General features: G+C 42.7%; 1 pseudogene; it reads left to right on the top strand.

The window, feature by feature from the left end:
- Positions 1-10,181, top strand: part of LOC132389868 (zinc finger protein 850-like) — a 63,424-nt pseudogene extending 53,243 nt beyond the window's left edge.
- Positions 10,182-18,817: the final 8,636 nt, after the last annotated feature.

Here is an 18,817-nt window from a genome sequence, read left to right as displayed (position 1 = left end):
CGATTTTAATGATGAACATGCCGGAACTTATGTGACAAAGTAGCTACTTCAGTTTTACATCTATCACAGCATTTGTCTATACTACGAAATATTTTAGATAGTCTCTCCTTTGTTAAATAATAACAGTGAACAGTTTTAAATTGAATTAAACTATGATTGGCACATATAGAAGAATTTCCGTTTTTCAAAACTCGAAGCCAATCTTCATTAACAAAGGTCATAATAAGTTCTCTCTCCCAATCTTGTTTAATCTTTAGTGATATGTTCTCTTTTTGTAACAAAAATAAGTTATACATTCTGCCAATGGAAAGTTTCACTAAGGGATTCAATTTCAAAATGGTATCTAACAAATCAGATTCTTGTAAATATGGAAACTTAAGTAAGCATTGTTGTCAAAAATGTCGAAACTGAACATATTCCAAAAAATATGTATGAGCGAGAGAAAATTTGTTAATTAAATCTTCAAAGGTCATCAATCGACCATCACAAAATGAATCTGTAAAAGAACGGATCCCTTTATTTTTTCCATAGGAGAAAAATGGGGTCAGTTGTTGAAGGTTTAAATGAAAAGTTTCGATATAAAAATCTAGACAACTGAATTGTTTCAAATATAAAAAATTACGTAACTGAACCCAAATCCGTGGGGATTGTTTAATAACCGGGTAAAGATTTAAATTTGGAATTTTAGAGAGCTGTAAAGCTAATGGAGCTCCTAATATTGAAGTTAAATGAAATTGTTTAAAAGCTTTTAATTCCAAATCAACCCATAATGGTTTTTGTTTCTTATCAAGCCAATATAACCAAAAACATAATTGTCTAATATTCACAGCCCAATAATACAGTCTTAAATTAGGTAGAGCAAGTCCACCATCTTTTTTAGATCTTTGTAAATTATACTTATTAATTCTTGGTCTCTTATTGTTCTAAATAAAGGAAGAATTAAGAGAGTCAATTTGATCGAAATTTTTTTTAGTTAAAAAGATAGCTATATCAACCAAGGCAGTAAGAGGATTTGGGTCAAATTGGACCCTAAGAAGTTGTGTAAAGGTATGGAATACTTCCCGCCAAAACTTTTCAATTGTAGGGCAAAACCAAATCATATGAATTAAAGAGGCATCACCAGAGTTGCATTTATTACAAAGTGGAGTAAAAACTGGAGAGATTCTGTTTAGAAACGTAAGCTCTATGAACCACTTTAAATTGTAGAAGAGAATGACGAGCACAGAAAGATGATGTATTAACCCGTTTAAGAATTCTATTCCATCTATCATCAGTAATCTGACAATTTAGGTCATCCTCCCAAGCTTTTTTTATTTTATCAAAGAAGTCTTGTCTAGAATCAATCAACAAGTTATAGATACCGGTAATAGAACCATTTACAAAAATGTCCTGGTAAACCTGTTCTGCGCCCTCTCCAAAGCCCCGATATCCTTCCGAGAATGGGGGCGGCCAGAACTGTATGAAACACTCCAGATTTGGTCTAACTAGTTTTATAAAACTGTGTTACGAACTGAAACGTTTTAGAAACGAACCAGCAGCAATAGAGTTCACACTGGAGTCTGGTTTTGATGCTAAACCCATTCTCTTCACTAGTATCTACTTATGACATAGTAATTTAACGAAATAAAGAAAAGTTAGCAGTGTTTAGTGTATAGATGTGTAAATATAACTCCCAGACTATCGAGCCTGAAAGAGCAAAGCCCAGAGTCTTGAGATGGTAAAGCAGGAAAGTTCAGTATCCCACGGAATAAATGATGGGAGAGAGATATTTGTGATCCAGGGTGAAACGTAGAGAAAAGGCCGTTACATCAAAATAACTGTCGACGAAGTTCTTATCCGTTGAATCCGTCCACATACGAGTTATCAGCGAAAGTGACCTGTCACAGGAATACCGTCTTCCAGGGGTTACCACACAACACACCCAGGCAAGGGTTAACACAAGATATTCCACAATCCACTCCTATGGATTATACGAAGTGACAGCCACACACATTCGTTGAGGTTCCGTGTACCGATGATCAACCCACTCTTGTGGGCATAGGAGAGTTCCAAGCATCTGCTGCGACTAACTGAAGCGATCAGCTTTTTCAGTCTCTCTCTCTCTCTTTAGACTGGCCGACTGCCTGTCTGCAGATCGCTCTCTCTCTCTCTGATGGTTCAGTCCACACTCAGCGCTGTCAGCCTGTGACTGACGTCATAGTCCCGCCTCCTCACGCCGGCGCTCTTAAAGAAACAGTCACAGTACGACCGCAGGCTCGTAACTGCCGCAACACAACTTCCCGACTTTTGAACTCAGTGCTTCAACTAATAAAGACAACCACGCCATTTGCCTTCTTAACCACCCGATCAATCTGTGCAGTTTCTTTCAGGGAGCGATGAACTTGGAGTCTAAGATCCCTCTGATCATCGACACTGTTCAGGGTTTTGCATTTAACAGTGTACTGTCCCATACAGTCGAACTACCGAGCTGCCAAGATGATCATCACTAATCAAATCTCACTGAGATTTCTCGGGTCCTGTTGAATTTATTGCCAAATGCACAAGTACGGGAAGATACAGGTACAGAGAAACATTGACTTGTGGCAGCATCACAGGCAAGTACATTCAGATAACACACGGAACACAAGTTATATGAGTCTCTGTCAGTAACCATCTATAAATATGTTTTATGTCATTAACGATATTTAAAATACATTATGTCATGATCAATATTAAAATGTGCATTTTGTGTCAATAACAGACTTGGAAATGTTGAATTCGTTCTCTGTCTCCAGTCCTCCTGTAATCCACAACCAGCTTCTTTGTTTTTGTAACAATGAGGGAGAGGTTGTTTTCTTGACACCACTGTGTCGGGGTGATGAATTCGTCTCTGTCGGCTGCCTCGTTATTATTTGGGATTCGGTCGATCAATGTAGTGCCGTCAGCAAATCTAATTAAAAGATTGGAACCCGCCACTGCAGCCCCACAGTGCACTATGTACTGATTGCAAAGCCACGAAATTGCATGTGAATGGCCTTCCCTCCCCCAACTCCACTCTTTCTGCCTCACCAGCAGACTGGGACATCTCACATCTCGCTGCCTCCTCCAGGACGTTAAACTGTGAACAACTGTGGTCAGGGACTGATCTCTGGGGAACTCCAAACGTTACCTCCTTCCAGTCTGAAAACGACCCAATCATCCAGACTCACATTACCGGCAGTTTATCGATCTCCAACGAAAAATCCTAATCACCTACTCCCGATGTTCAATACCATTGCTAACTCTGAGTTTACCACCGTCAAATGCCGGGAGGGACATAATAATCAGAAAGTCTCTAGTCACAGCCGTGTAAATACAATGTGATCTCAGTGTGTGTGTGGCGCATGCTCAGAACGCGAAGGAGACAGACAGACTGAGCCAAGTCACAGACTGATGAAGGGGAGGAATGATCCATTTTGATACAGAGAGGGAAGCAGAGAGTTTGATATTGTGCCTGATGCCGGAACTGTGGCCAGTTAGAAGATGAAGTCTTCTCCCCTCAAATTGTTTTGAGTTGCGACATTGTTTTTCTCAGAAGGCACCATGGAGAATAAAATTATCTTAACTGAAATGTTCTCCTTTACGCACTGACGTGGTTTGTAAACTTTTAACAGTTTAGAAAAGTCAAAGGATTTGTGTATGGGAATCACAAACACAACAGCACGTTCGTTCCGTTGTATCTGTCAGTTCACCAGCGCTTGAATGCCGCCGATCCTTGAATGTGGAGGCGGAAATGCGGGAGAAGACAGCGCCCCACTCGCGACAAGGAGAGCACGAACACGTGTCCATGCCCGTGATCTGATTGGATACATCGCCATGACGTTATAGCACTGTGACGTCATTCTCTGGCTCTCATTTTGGAGCGAAGTGGCCGTTCACCTGCTCCGTGTGTGCGAAGAGGCTCATTGTGACACCTTGTGATGCTCCGGTGAGTTCGCAATAAATAGAGGCCACATTTCTGTCTGGAGTGAGCAAAGAGTTTTACTCAATCATCCCAGCTGCTGCAACACCAGCAACTTCACATCAGGGAGGAAGTCCAAATCAGCTCTGTGTTAAATGTTTAACCATCACGGTGACTGAAGGCAGCTGCAGGTTCATGAGGGACTGTTACTGTCAGATTCTGCGGTTCTTGCGGCTGCTCATCGCACCCAGGACTGAACCCTGGTCACTGAGCATTGGAGGAGTCGGTTCTGCTGACTCCTTAAACCAGACTGGTGTTTAATATTGTGGATCTATGAAAGGTAAATCAGTTTGTATCAAATCCCGTGCCTCAGGTACTTACTGTCTCTACCACAATCACTATGTACACTAGAGAGGCCACTCAGCCCATCTGGTCCCTGGCCATGTTTCTGTTCCATATCAGTTTATGAAAATCTACCCCTGCCGTTCCCCTCTCACTCTCCCTGAGATGACAGGTTGCAAATAGTCACGACTCCGTGGGGTAGGAGATTTCCCTTGAATCCCAGAGAATCACAGAAATCTTGAACACATTACAGACTTTTGGCCCACAATGTTGGCCCGACCATGTAACTTTGTCTCTAACCTGCCTAGAATTACCCTACCGCATAGCCACCTATTTTCCTAAGCTCCATGTTGTACCTATCAAAGTACCTCTTAAAAGACCCTGTTGTCTTAAAAGACACTGTTGCTGGCAGGGCATTCCATACACCACCACTCTTTGTTTAAAAAATCTTTGCTCTGACATCTCCTCTGTACCTACATCCAAGCAGCTTAAACCTATTCCCCCTCGTGTTAGCCGTTTCTGCCCTGGGAAAAAGCCTCTGACTATCCACACGACCGATGCCTCTCATCATCTTATACACCTGCATGAATTTCCTGCATGATTTTCTCCGGCTGAACAAGACGATGAGCTCACTGTGGTTGTGACGTTGTTCAGGGCTCCGGACGAAGTTGGTTAAACTCCTTCTTCCCCGCTCTTTTCAACGTTTTGGGTCATTCTCACTAATTTCAAAGGTCTTCGCTTCGAACTGCTGGGTTGTTCCAATGAACCTCTGAAGTCTGACAGCAGACTAGTGAGTGAATGGAGCAGAGTCAGAGACTTCGCTTCGAACTGCTGGGTTGTTCCAATGAATCTCTGAAGTCTGACGGCAGACTAGCGAGTGAATGGAGCAGAGTCAGAGACTTCGCTTCGAACTGCTGGGTTGTTCCAATGCACCTCTGAAGTCTGACGGCAGACTAGCGAGTGAATGGAGCAGAGTCAGAAACCAAGTTGCCCGTCAGGGATCTGGGGCTCCAGAAAGAGATGAGGCCTGGAGTTTACAAGGAGGAGGAAGAAGAGAAACCGAACCTGCAGGATGTGGCTACGAATGAAAGATCAGACACATTTGGAAACTGATTGATTGAAAAAAAAGGTGGTTAATTTCTGCAAAATACTGGAGGAAATCAATAGATCGGGCAGCAAATGTGGAGAGGAATAAATAGAAAACGTTTAGTCCGAGCCCCTTCAGCATGCCTAGACTGTGTACTCCTCTGCTTAGTTGCTAGCTGAACTGCACAGTTCCTCCAGCATCGTGTGTGTGTGTGTGTGTGTGTGTGTGTGTGTGTGTGTGTGTGTGTCTGTATTTCTAGCAACTGCAGAATCTTTTGTCTTTTATATCTTCATTTGTAAGAGGGTTGTACTTCGGCATTAGATAAACAGAATGCCTGTTGATATTGAGTACATTGTTTTTAGGAGCCGCTTTCTACGTTAAAAGAGCTGCTGAGTTTTCTACACAGAAAAAAACCCAGAGGTGTGGATATAAAATCGGTACATAAAACCCATAAATCACGTATGGGTTTTACGTGATTACCCATAAAACCGTGCGTTTAAAATTTCTCTGCCTCTGAAGCACCAATCAAATGCGCAGCCGTCAAGGTTGTTGACGTACCCGAATTAGAGCGCATGCGCGCTGTATACAAAAGGGCTCAGCAGGCGCGTTCAAGGTAAGAATGAATCTACGGGCGGCTATCTTAAACACTGAGTTCAGAACAATTGTTCTGATGCCGGACACCGTGACCCGCAATCCCGGGACAGTCCTGTTGTCTTCCCCATCTCTCAGCCCCACGATCCGTGCACGGGCCCTGGGAAGCTTTCGGCTGCTGAGGGAATTGGAACCGATGGATCTCTCAAACAGAGCTGAGCAGCTATCTAAATGCAAGGATTAGGAACTCGGAGAAGGGGAACAAAATCTTTTACATCACCAGTTGAGAAAATCTTCTTTGTTCTACCTCCAATCACAAACAAGAGAAAACCCATGGAGAGGGCACAGTTTTAAGGTGCTTCGAAGCAGGTACGAAGGAGATGTCAGGGGTGTTGTATTCTTTATACAGACCGTGGGTTACTCATAACAAACTATATTCGGGAAGAATTGACCTTTTATTTAACAGCAACAAAATCACGTTTTACACTGCCATGCTTCTCGATCATTCTTCATTTCTGCGCATTCTCAGAACTCTGTCCAGTCACGTCCTGGCACGTGATATCACCACGAGGGGTGAGTTTCTTTACGCAGAGTGATGAGTGTCTGGAATGGGCTGCCGGCGACTGTGATGAAGGCGGATGCAATCGTGTCTTTTAAGAGGCTTCTGGTACATGGTGCGCAGAAAAATAGAGGACTATGGGAAACTCTAGGTAATTTCAAAAGTAAGTAATATATGGCACAGCATTGTAGGCCGAAGGGCCTGTATTGTATAAATGGTGAAGTCACTTACCCATGACCTCTGCTTGTCAGCCCACCCAACATCAGTGGAAAATGCTGCTTGCAAATACCTCTATCTATACCCTTATAATTCTGTATACTTCCAACAAATCCTCAAAGCAGTGTACAAACTCCATTTCCAAAAAAGTTGAGATATTTTCTAAAATGCAATAAAAACAAAAATCTGTGATATGTTAATTCACGTGAACCTTTATTTAACTGACAAAAGTACAAAGAAAAGATTTTCAATAGTTTTACTGACCAACTTAATTGTATTTTGTAAATATACACAAATTTAGAATTTGATGGCTGCAACACACTCAACAAAAGTTGGGACAGAGTTAAAATAAGATTGAAAAGTGCACAGAATATTCAAGTAACACCGGTTTGGAAGACTCCACATGAAGCAGGCTAATTGGTAGCAGGTGAGGTATCATGACTGGGTATAAAAGTAGCGTCCATCAAAGGCTCAGTCTTTGCAAGCAAGGATGGGTCGTGGCTCACCCCTTTGTGCCAAAATTCATGAGAGAATTTAGGTCTTTCAATATCTACAGTACATAATATTGTGAAAAGATTCAGAGAATTCAGAGACATCTCAGTGCGTGAAGGGCAAGGTCGGAAACCACTGTTGAATGCACGTGATCTTCAAGCCCTCAGGCGGCACTGCCTAAGAAACAGTCATGCTATTGTGACAATTACAGCCATCTGGCCTTGGGAGTACTTCGGAAAACAATTGTCACTTAATGCAGTCCGTCGCTCCATCCAGAAATTCAACTTGAAACTGTATTACTCAAGGAGGAAGCCATACATCAACTCTATGCAGAAACGTCAGCAAGTTCTCTGGGCCTGAGCTCATCTCAGATGGACTGAAAGACTGTGGAACTGTGGTCAGATGAGTCCACATTTCAGCTCGTTTTAAGAAAAAAACGGGCATTGAGTTCTCCATGCCAAAGGTGAAAACGACCATTCTGATTGTTATCAGTGAAAGGTGCAAAAGCCAGCATCTGTGATGGTATGGGGGAGCATCAGTGCCCACGGCATGGGTGAGTTTCATGTATGTGAAGGTAACACTGACTCTAAGGCATATATTAGGATTTTAGAGAGACATATGTTGCCATCAGGGCGACGTCTCTTCCCGGGACATCCATGCTTATTTCAGAAGGACAATGCCAGACCACATTCCGCACGGGCTACAACAGCGTGGCTTTGCAGACACAGAGTGCGTGTGCTTAACTGGCCTGCTGCCAGTCCAGATCTATCTCCTGTTGAAAACATATGGTGCATCTTGAAGAGGAGAATCAGACAACGGAGACCACAGACTGTTGAGCAGCTGAAGTCTTACATCAAGCAAGAATGGACAAAATTTCCAATTGCAAATCTACTACAATTAGTATCCTCAGTTCCAAAATGATTCAAAAATGTTATTAAAAGGAAAGGGTAATGTAACACAATGGTAATCATGCCTCTGTCCCAACTTTTGTTGAGTGTGTTTGTGTTGCAGCCATCAAATTCTATATTTGTGTATTTACAAACTACAATTAAGTTGTTCAGTAAAACTATTGCAAATCTTTTCTTTGTACTTTTGTCAGTAAAATAAGGGTAAATGTGAATTAACGTATCAGAGATTTCTGTTTTTATTGCATTTTGGAAAATATCCCAACTTTTCTGGAAATGGTGTTTGCATAATTTCCTTGTTTATGCTTAGAGCCTTTTTTAGGTGCATGTGAGCTCGATTTCAACATTTAAGAGGTTTGTGTTGGTACCTGGATGGCAGGGGTATGGGAGTGGGCAGTTTAAATGGTTCAACACAAACTCGATGGCCCATAGGGCCTGTTTCTGTTTTGTATTTTTCTACGACTGTGACAGGATCCTGAAATAATTCTAATATGTACTCTATGAACTTGTAACAGCTAGGGTGGACAAACCATTCATCTCAGCAGGAATTTTTTATATGGCGTTAAAACGGTGGCACTTTAAGTTAATAATACATAAAAGAATTCCCAGCAGCACGTCAAGAAAGACTATTTGCGTTTCAGATACTGTGGGGCCAGGCACCCGTGCTGCTCAGCAGGAATAGGGAATACGAGCATTAGAGAGAGTCAAACTGAGCCAAGGCACAAATTCGAGATGGCAGAAATGCCCCATTCTTATAGAGACAGGAAGAGCATCAGAGAATTGATGGTCATTCCAGATACCAGCACTGTGCACAGTCAGGAGATGATTTCTCTGTCCAACTTGGGTTTAACATAACTGTAACAGTGTGATACGAGATCAAACCTCGGCAACTCAAGTAATTTCATCTCAGATGTTGTCCTAAACCAATTGATGGATTATGTAAATCTTCTTACAGGTTAAAAACGAGAAGGAATTTGTCTCCACGAATCTCAGATATGGCACGGCAATTTTGCTGTCTCTGTCCCGATATTTAAGAAGTGGAGCAAGGGATTCAATCGACCATTCTTCCTGCTCAGACTGTGGGAATGGTTTCACTCGGTTATCTCAGTTGAAGGTACATCAGCAAGTTCCCACTGAGCAAGGCCATTCATCTGTTCTGTGTGTGAGAAAGGATTCTGTCGGGCATCCCACCTGCGGACATACCAGTCCGATCACACTGGGCCGAGGCTGGTCATCTGCTGAATTTCAGGGAAGGGATTCTCTCGGTCATCTGACCAAATGGCACACCAGCAAGTTCATACCGGGAAGCGGCCATTCACCTGCTCAGACTGTGGGAAGGGATTCACACAGTCATCCACACTACAGATTCATCAGCGAGTTCACACTGGGGAGAAGCCATTCACCTGCTCAGACTGTGGGAAGGGATTCACACTGTCATCCCACCTACAGAGACACCATCGAGTTCACACTGGGGAGAAGCCATTCACTTGCTCGGTCTGTGGTAAGAGATTCAGTGAGTCATCTGACCTACTGGTACATCAGCGAGTTCACACTGGGGAGAGGCCATTCACCTGCTCAGTCTGTGGGAAGGGATTCACTCAGTCATCCAACCTACTGGTATATCAGCGAGTTCACTCTGGGGAGAGGCTGTTCACCTGCTCAGTCTGTGGGAAAGGATTCACACTGTCATCCCACCTACAGAGACATCTGCGAAGTCACACTGGAGGGAAGCCATTCACCTGCTCAGAATGTGGGAAGGGATTTACACTGTCATCCCACCTACAGAGACACCAGCGAGTTCACACTGTGGAGAAGCCATTTACCTGCTCAGAATGTGGGAAAGGATTCACTCAGTCATCCATACTGCAGATTCATCAGCGAGTTCACACTGGGGAGAAGCCGTTCACCTGCTCAGACTGCGGGATGAGATTCACTTGCTCATCTAAACTGAAGGTACATCAGAGAGTTCACACTGGGGAGAAGCCGTACACCTGCTTAGACTGTGGGAAGGGATTCACTCAATCATCCAACCTACTGGTACATCAGCGAGTTCACACTGGGGAGAGGCCATTCACCTGCTCCGTCTGTGGGAAGAGATTCACATGCTCAACAAAACTGAAGGTACATCAGCGAGTTCACACTGGGTAGAAGCCGTTCATGTGCTCAGTCTGTGGGAAAGGATTCACTCAGTCATCCCAATTACTGGTACACCAGTCAGTTCACAATGGGGAGTGGCTGTTGTTATGAATCCCTGGGTTTTGATTGCTGTGGACTGTCATTTTAAGAGAGAGAGATTAAGAAGGCGAATCAGTCTGCCTTGCAGCTTGTTTACATTGCTCACAACTTGTTTAGTTTTAACCGAGGACACAGACACTCAGAGTCAGATGGAGACGAAGGAGGAAAAATGAAAGGATCGAAACCAGGGAACTAAAGGCCAAGGGTCAATCTTTGTAACTTTCCTATGCCCACAAGGTTGGGTTAGTTATCGATTCATCGTACATCGAACGTGTGGTGGTCACCTCGTTTGATCCATAGGAGTGGATCTGATTTGGGGTATCATGTGAAGACCACTGATGTGTTAACCCTTGCCTGGGTGTGGTGACGATACCCCTTGTGACAATTTGCTTTTGGTGATAATTCGTATTTGGATTTGGAATGACGATGGATAAAATCTACAGTGATTATTCTCTCGCTTTAACACCATGGAACCTGTGGAATTCGACATAATTGCCTTCTCTTGACATTTACCCCGGATTAAAAATATCTCCCTCATCACCTATTCCGTGGATGAACTGAGCTTTCATACTTTACTATCTCAAGACTCCAAGCCTTGTTTCCCCCGTGCTCAGTAGTTTGGGAGTTATATTTACACACATTTATTCACATAACACTGTTAACTTCTGTTTATCTTGTTTAAGTTACAATATTATAAGTAGCTACTAATAAAGATAGTGGTTTTAACATCAAAACCAGACTCCAGGTGTAGTCTATTGCTGCTGGTTTGTTTCTAAAGCGTTACGGTTCATAACAAAATTGCATCCTGCGTCCGGGATATGAACAAACTTGGGGAAATATTGATCGATTAATTATCGAGTTGAATGGGGTGATCCCTTTTGATTTATTTGTGTGTGGAAATCAGCAGCAATGGATATTTATATAATTCTGGAAGCACCAACACCTGAGGCATTAGGAAAAGCTAAAAAGAATGAATTGTTGACGATTGAACCTCAATGAGGTAAGGGGGTGTGAAGGAGCAGGGTAAGCATAAAACTGGGAGAGCAGGTAAAGGTGAAAAAAATAGGGGTTTTATTACCCAAAATGTTTATAAGCTCAACAGAATTGTTCTAGAGTCTAAACTTGAATCAGCTAAACAGAACAAAACTGGGTTACAACAATGCAGCGAAATACTCCTCAGACCTAGAGACACCACTCAGCTCCTGGCTGTGGGCTTATATTGGATGCTGGCCATTCAATAGTAAATTGCATTGGACAGAAAACATTCCTCTCCATATAAGATATGCCATAAATGACGTAGCTCCAGAGAACACCCCTCTGGCTGTAGCAGAATCCAATTATCCAGCCCCATCTACATAGGCTGGTGTCATGCAGCCACTGAGTCGTTTCCCAGGTTATCAGGAGGACGGTCGGCTACAGGACACTTTAATAGGCCCGGCTGATGGTGCGGCTGCGAATTGCAGACGCCACAGGGGACTATGAGAAAGCCAGAAATTCAGAGGAAAATAGTTGAGCACTATATATCTATGAAGGTATTTGATAAGGAAGTGTTAAAGAGGTTTCCTGTGAGTAAAGAGGAGATCCAGTTACAACTAGAACAATTGAGGACTGATGTACTTAGATTAGAGGCTGAAGAAAAAGAGACAGAGGGGGTTTGATGCTAGAGAGGTAGACAAACAGAGGGAGGAAGCAGAGAAAAAGGTGTTTTGAAGCTGAGGAAGCAGACAAACAGAGGGAAGAAGGAAAAAGACAGAGGCAGGTTCTGACAGATAAGTTAAGGCTCAAGAAAGAAGTTGCTGTCTCAAAGGAGTTGGTTGTACCATTTATTGCCAGCCAGGAAGTTAAATTGGTCCCTCCATTTGATGAGACTGACGTGGGTAAATACTTCCAGCCTTTTGAGAAAGTGGCTGAAAGTCAAAAGAGGCCGAAAGGAAGCTGGACTCTTTAGTTACAAAGTATAATTTTTCTGCCCTATCAATTGAAAATGCAGCTGATTATGTCGTTGTGAAACAGGCCGTGCTCAAAGCTTATTTGTTGGTTCCAAAAGCTTACAAAGGCTTGGAAATTGGAGGAAATCTATGAAACAGACTTACATGGAATTTGCTTCTGAGAAGTTTGTGTGTTTTGACCGCTGGTGCACATATAAAAATATAAATGATGATTTTTACAGATAGAAAGAGTTGGTTTTAATTGAAGAATTCAAAAGGTGCGTCTATGATGACATAAAGAGATATTTAGATGAAAATGATGCTGCCACTTTGCAGGAGTCTGCTAGATTAGCAGATGAGTTTGTTTTAACTCATAAGGTTAAGTTTACCCTGAATAAGAGCTTCCAAAAGAGTAGCAGGGTCACCAGGGTAAAACAGAAATTAAAGCCGGGGCTAGTGACAAGAGTAAGGATGAAGGGAAACAGTTGAAGGTGAAATATTCTGGTCTTGCTTGTTACTATTGTAAGAAAGCTGGTCATGTGATGGCTAATTGTTCTGTCCTGAAGAAGAAAATGGAAAAGGTGGCAGTCCCAAATGCCTGTGTTCAGTATGTTGAAGCACCTATAAACCCACAGGGTTCTGAATATTCTGTTGAGGCTCAGTTAAGGACTGAGAGGTCTGACTGAGTTAAGAAGGTGTTCGATCATTTTATGTCAGATGGGTTTGTATTAGTAAATGAAGAATCAACCCCAGTACCAGTGAAAATTCTTCGAGATACTGGGGCTTCTCAGTCACCTATATTAGACAGTGTTCTAAAGTTTGGTGATGAGACTAACACTGGTGTGGTAAATCTTATTCAAGGCTTTGGGGGCGGTGTGGTTTCTGTGCCGTTGCACAAGGTAACTTTATAATCAGGATTGGTTTCAGGACCTGTTGAGATCGGATTGTGCTCCAGTTTACCAGTGGAAGATGTTACTTTGCTGTTAGGGAATGACCTGGCAGATGGTAAAGTTGTTCCTGCAGTGCAGTTCACTACTAAGCCAACCACTGATGACCCACAGATGGATTTTAACATTTATCCTTCCTACGCAGGAACTCAAAGTATGGCTAAAAAGTCTGCCAATGCAGAGAGTTCTGTGCAGCATGATTCTGATACCCATGATAGCCAAAATCGGGATTCAGGTTATGATGACTCGTCAGGGACTTTTCTGCCTTCATTGTTTCAACAGGATTCAGGTCGTAAGTCTGATGAGAAAGATTTATCCCTGTCTCGGAAGGAGATTATAGCAGAACAGAACCGAGACCCTGAGTTTGAAGCTTTAAAACAAACAGCTCTCTCAGTTGATGAGATTATGGAAGTGCCAGTAGGGTATACATCCAGATTCCCAGAGGCAATAGCTCTCAGAAATATTAAAGCTAAAACTGTGGCAAAGGCTGTTACCAATTTTTTTACTTTATCTGGTTTGCCCAAAGAAATCCAGTCTGATCAAGGAAGTAATTTTACATCTGGATTATTCCAGCAGGTAGTTTATGAACTGGGAACTAAACAAATTACATCAACTGCATACCATCTGGAATCACAAGGGGCTTTGGAAAGATTTCATTCTGCCCTCAAAACAATGATTAAGACATACCATGATGAAAATGGAAAAGACTGGGATGAAGGAATGTATTTGGTTTTGTTCGCAGTAAGAGTTGGTACAGGATTAACTGGGCTTTAGTCCATTTGAATTTGTATTTGGTCGCAGAGTGAGGGGACCTTTGACCTTGTTAAAGGAACAGTGGATTGATGGGGATGTACATGTTAACCTGTTAGACTATGTTTTAAAGTTCAAAAATACACTGCACGAAGCCTGTATTCTAGAAAGACAAAACTGAAGGATTTCTCAAAACAAAATGAAGTGTTGGTTTGATACGCTGGCTTGCGAAAGAAAATACCAGGTGGGGGATAATGTGCTTACCTTATCTCCAATGTTGATGAATCCACTACAGGTGAAATTCAATGAACCATTTCAAATAGTCTCTCAACTTAATGATGTGAATTATGTTATTAAAACACCTGATCAACGTAAACTAACACAGGTGGTACATATAAATATAATAAAACCTTATTTTGAAAAGCAGGCATCATCTGTGAGTGTTGTTGTCAAAACATATGAATCTGGTAACCCTGAGAATGAAACAATTGACTCGTCTGAGACTTTTCACAAGCCAAACATGGTCCCAGTTAGACGAATGAACTCGGTTGTTCCAGAAAATATTGCTAACAAGTTGACTGATCTGCAGCCAAAGCAACAACAACAGCTGACGGAATTAATTCTGAAGTTGAAAGATTTTTTTCCCGATGTTCCCAAACAACCACAGTCGCAGTACACGGCATAGATAATGGTCAAGCTAAACCGATTAAACAACACCCATATTGCATGAACATGAAAAGTGTAAATAGGCTGAGCAAGGAATTGAATATATGCTGAAAAATGGTATTATTAGTCCTTCAGCATCAGATTGGAGCTCACCCTGCTTTATTGTGCCCAAACCTGATGGCAGTGCTAGATTTTGCACTGATTATAGGAAGGCAAATGCAGTAACAAAAACAGATGCCTATCCTATCCCTAGGATAGATGATTGCATCGATAAGGTTGGAATAGCTAATATCTTACAAAGATTGATCTGTTGAAAGGGTACTGGTGTGTTCCATTGATGGACAGAGGTAGAGATATTTCTGCATTTGTGGCACCATCTGGGTTGTATGAATACAATGTTTTACCTTTTGGAAAGAAAAATGCTCCAGGAACATTCCAGAGAATGATTGATTCTGTAATTCGAGATTAGAACACACAGATGCCTATATTGATGACTTAGTCACAGGGAGTGACACTTGGGAAGAGCATATCTCTGCAGTAGAAAAGCTGTTTGACAGGCTTTCCCAGGCCAGCCTTACAGTTAACTTAGCTAAGAGTGAATTTGACAATGCCATTCTGACCTGTCTTGGCTATGTTGTTGGTCAATACAATTTGTCCCCTGTTCAGGCAAAAGCCCAGGCAATTTCTCAAGTTCCTATTCTGACTGCTAAGAAGGCTCTTAGAAGGTTGCTTGGAATGGATGGATATTATCGTAAGTTCTGGAAGAACTTGGCTGCTATCGCTCTCCCTCTGACTAATCTCCTGAAGAAGGTTGAAAAGTTTGTTTGGACCGAGCCTTGTCAGGAGGTATTTGATCGATTGAAAGTTATTTTTTGAGATTAGGCCAATCAATGTAGTGCTGTCAGCAAATTTAATCAGCAGATTGGAGCTGTGGGTGGCAACACAAGTCATGGGTGCACAGAGAGTAAAGGAGGGGGCCAAAGAGACAACCCTCTGGGTTATGTGTGCTGAGGGCCAGAGAGGCAGAGGAGATGGAGCCCACTCTTACCACCTGCGGCGACCTAACAGCAAGTCCAGGATCCAGCTACACAAGGCAGGGTGAAGGCCGAGGTCTCTGAGCTCCTTGTCGATACTTCACGCCTTCGTATGGCTACTGCTCTGCCCATGACTGCAAGGAACTGCAGAGAACTTTGGAGAGCAGAGAAGATCAGAGAAACAAGCCTCCCCTCCATGGACTCTTCCTACACTTCCCCTGCCTCGGAAAAGCAGGCCATGTACTCAAAGACCCTCACAACCTGGACATTTTTGCTGTAAACCCGCTCCCACATTGGCGGAGAGATACAAAAGCCTTAAAGTGCGTAACACCAGGCTGAAGGATGGCTTCCTGTCTGTAGTTATGCCAAATGAATGATAAAATGGACCCGACTTCACAATATAACTCAGCGTGACCCTGCACCATATGTCTATCTGCACTGCACTTTCTCTGCAGCCATAATGCTTCGTTACAGTTATTTTTTTGTTGTATATCAGCTCAATGTACCGTCGTAATGTATCGATCTGTGTGGATGGTACATCAGGCAAGATTTTCACTGTAGCTCAGTACGTGATGATGATAAACAAATTTCCCCATTTTAATTCTGTGGAAATATTAGACAGACTGAGCTTCTGCTCTGGAACCTCAGAAGGAAACTGAACTGTTGTCATTTCTGTGGAAAGCAAATATATGGAAAATGCTTCAATCTCACATTACGATCTGCAGTAACAGGGATCAGGTGACCGGTGGTGGGTCTCCCATATCAATATCAGAATCAGGTTTAATAGCACCGGCATATAGATAGATAGATAGATAGATACTTTATTCATCCCCAAGGGGAATTTCAACCCATGAAATATAACTCATGAAAGGGGAAATGTGCCATGAAATTTATTGTCTCTGTGGTAGCAGTAGAACCTAATTCTTAACAAAAGATTTTAACAATTGTGATTTAAAATAAGAATATATATATATAGTTCAAAAATAGAAAAAATAAAAATCTAATAAACTTTTAATTCTGTGGAACTATTTGACTGACTGGGTTGTTGCTTTGGAAATTCTGAAGTGAAGCTGAATTAAACTTTACACATTTCTGAGAAACTCAGATAAATACAAATGGCTAAATTCTCACATAAATGGGTCATACGCCCAGAAACGTTGGCAGCACTTCAGCACGTCGAAACTGTGTATGAAACATGCAGAAAATATTGCAGGGAAAAAAAAACACTTTCCACCCACAACGAGAGGATGTGACAGATCCGGATCTCACTGACTTGTCTGAACGGGGAAAGATGAAGCTACCCGTACACGTAGAGCTGTGACCCGCAGATGCTGCAGATCTGCAGAAAAACGTGAACAGGAACCGGTGGAGGGACTCCCTCCTGAACCGGTGACTCTGCTCCTCGCCGCTCACACGCTGCCCGACCCATCCGCCGCATTACCCACATTATTCCATATTTATACCAGATACATGTCTACTTTTCCACACCATATCTACCCCGATCCCTTTCCCTCCACCCCCAGGTCACAGAGTCACGGGCTCGATTCCATCCCCTTTTTCAGAGACTGGGGTCCCTGGTTCAACCGGTAATGATGTTGTGCATTTCAATGTGTTCAGATCTCAGTCCTCGATTCTCTAAATGACACTTAGAGTTATCACATTTGATCTTTCTTCAAGTTATGACCCCACCACTCCAGAGATCAGTTAGGTGTATCTTCATTGCACTCTCTGTAACAAATACTCTCTAACCTTTTTGTTCATCCTCTATGGAATTAATTTAAACTTTCTGCAGCCCTGTGTTGCCCCAACTACTGACGTCCCACCCTTGTCACTATTTCCACCTTCCACCTCCCCCCCACCTGGATCCACCTCTCACTCCCCAGCTCTTGCCCCATCCCCAGCCCTCACCTCTTTTCTCTGACTATTTCCCGTCCACTCTCAGTCCAGAGGGAGGGTCTCGACCCGAAATGTTGATGGTCCATTTCCCTCCACAGATGCTGTCCGACCCATTGAGTTCCTCCGGCAGTTTGTTCTTTGGTGTGTATAACCCGTATTAGTATGGGGAGCGGGATTTTACACCATATTGCAGGGTTAGTTTGTTGACGTTCTTTGTTACGTCAGCAATATTTCAATGTTATTTTCAGTTCGGTGCATTGTTTTACCATACCGAGCTGCAGAAATCTTTTCAGCATTTTGTCCAACTTTGCCAAATCATTCCTGATTCCCACATCACTCTCTGCGACTGGGAGCCTTTCCCCATCACCAGGTCTGAGGAAAAGCAGGGAATCCTCTGTCACGGTTTCCTTCTCTGTGAGTTCTGTGATTTCCTGTAAACATGGAAGGTGTTGAGTGATGGACTGAGTGAAAGGGAATGGAGAAGACATTATCTGCTCAGTGATGAGACGTCTCAGTGACTTTGATCACAGGAACAGTCACTGGGCAGCCTCTACACCCATTCTGTAAATTACTGGGTTCGGTAATTAGCAGCAAAGCACATGACTGTGGAAATAACAACCTGCATACACTTCCCATCCATGTCCTTACCCAAATTTCTCTTTAGTGTCTAACTAGAACCCACATCCACCACTTCCACTGGCAGCTCATTCCACACTCTCACCAACCTCTGAGTGAAGAATCCCCCTTCAGATTCCCCAAAAATATTTCACCTTTCACCCTGAAATATCGTGTGACAGTGGGAAAGTGTGTATTGAACCGGAGGAAATAGCAGAGGTAATTAATGAATACTTTACTTCAGTATTCACTATGGAAAAGGATCTTGGCGATTGTCGTGATGACTTGCAGCAGACTGAAAAGCTTGAGCATGTAGATATTAAGAAAGAGAATGTGCTGCAGCTTTTGGAAAGCATCAAGTTGGATAAGTCGCTATGGATATGACCATTTGGAGAGGTATAATATGATTAGTAATAGTCAGCATGACTTTGTGACGGACAGGTCGTGCCTTACGAGCCCGATTGAATTTTTTGATGATGTGACTAAACACATCGATGAAGAAAGAGCAGTAGATGCAGTGTACATGGATTTCAGCAAGGCATTTGATAAGTTAACCCATGGAAGGCTTATTGAGAAAGTAAGGAGGCATGGGATCCAAGGAGACATTGTTTTGTGGATCCAGCACTGGCTTGCCC

This window comes from Hypanus sabinus, unplaced genomic scaffold (genome assembly GCF_030144855.1).
Source record: "Hypanus sabinus isolate sHypSab1 unplaced genomic scaffold, sHypSab1.hap1 scaffold_688, whole genome shotgun sequence".
Lineage (NCBI taxonomy): Eukaryota > Metazoa > Chordata > Chondrichthyes > Myliobatiformes > Dasyatidae > Hypanus > Hypanus sabinus.
This window is presented reverse-complemented; position numbering and strand designations above follow the sequence as displayed.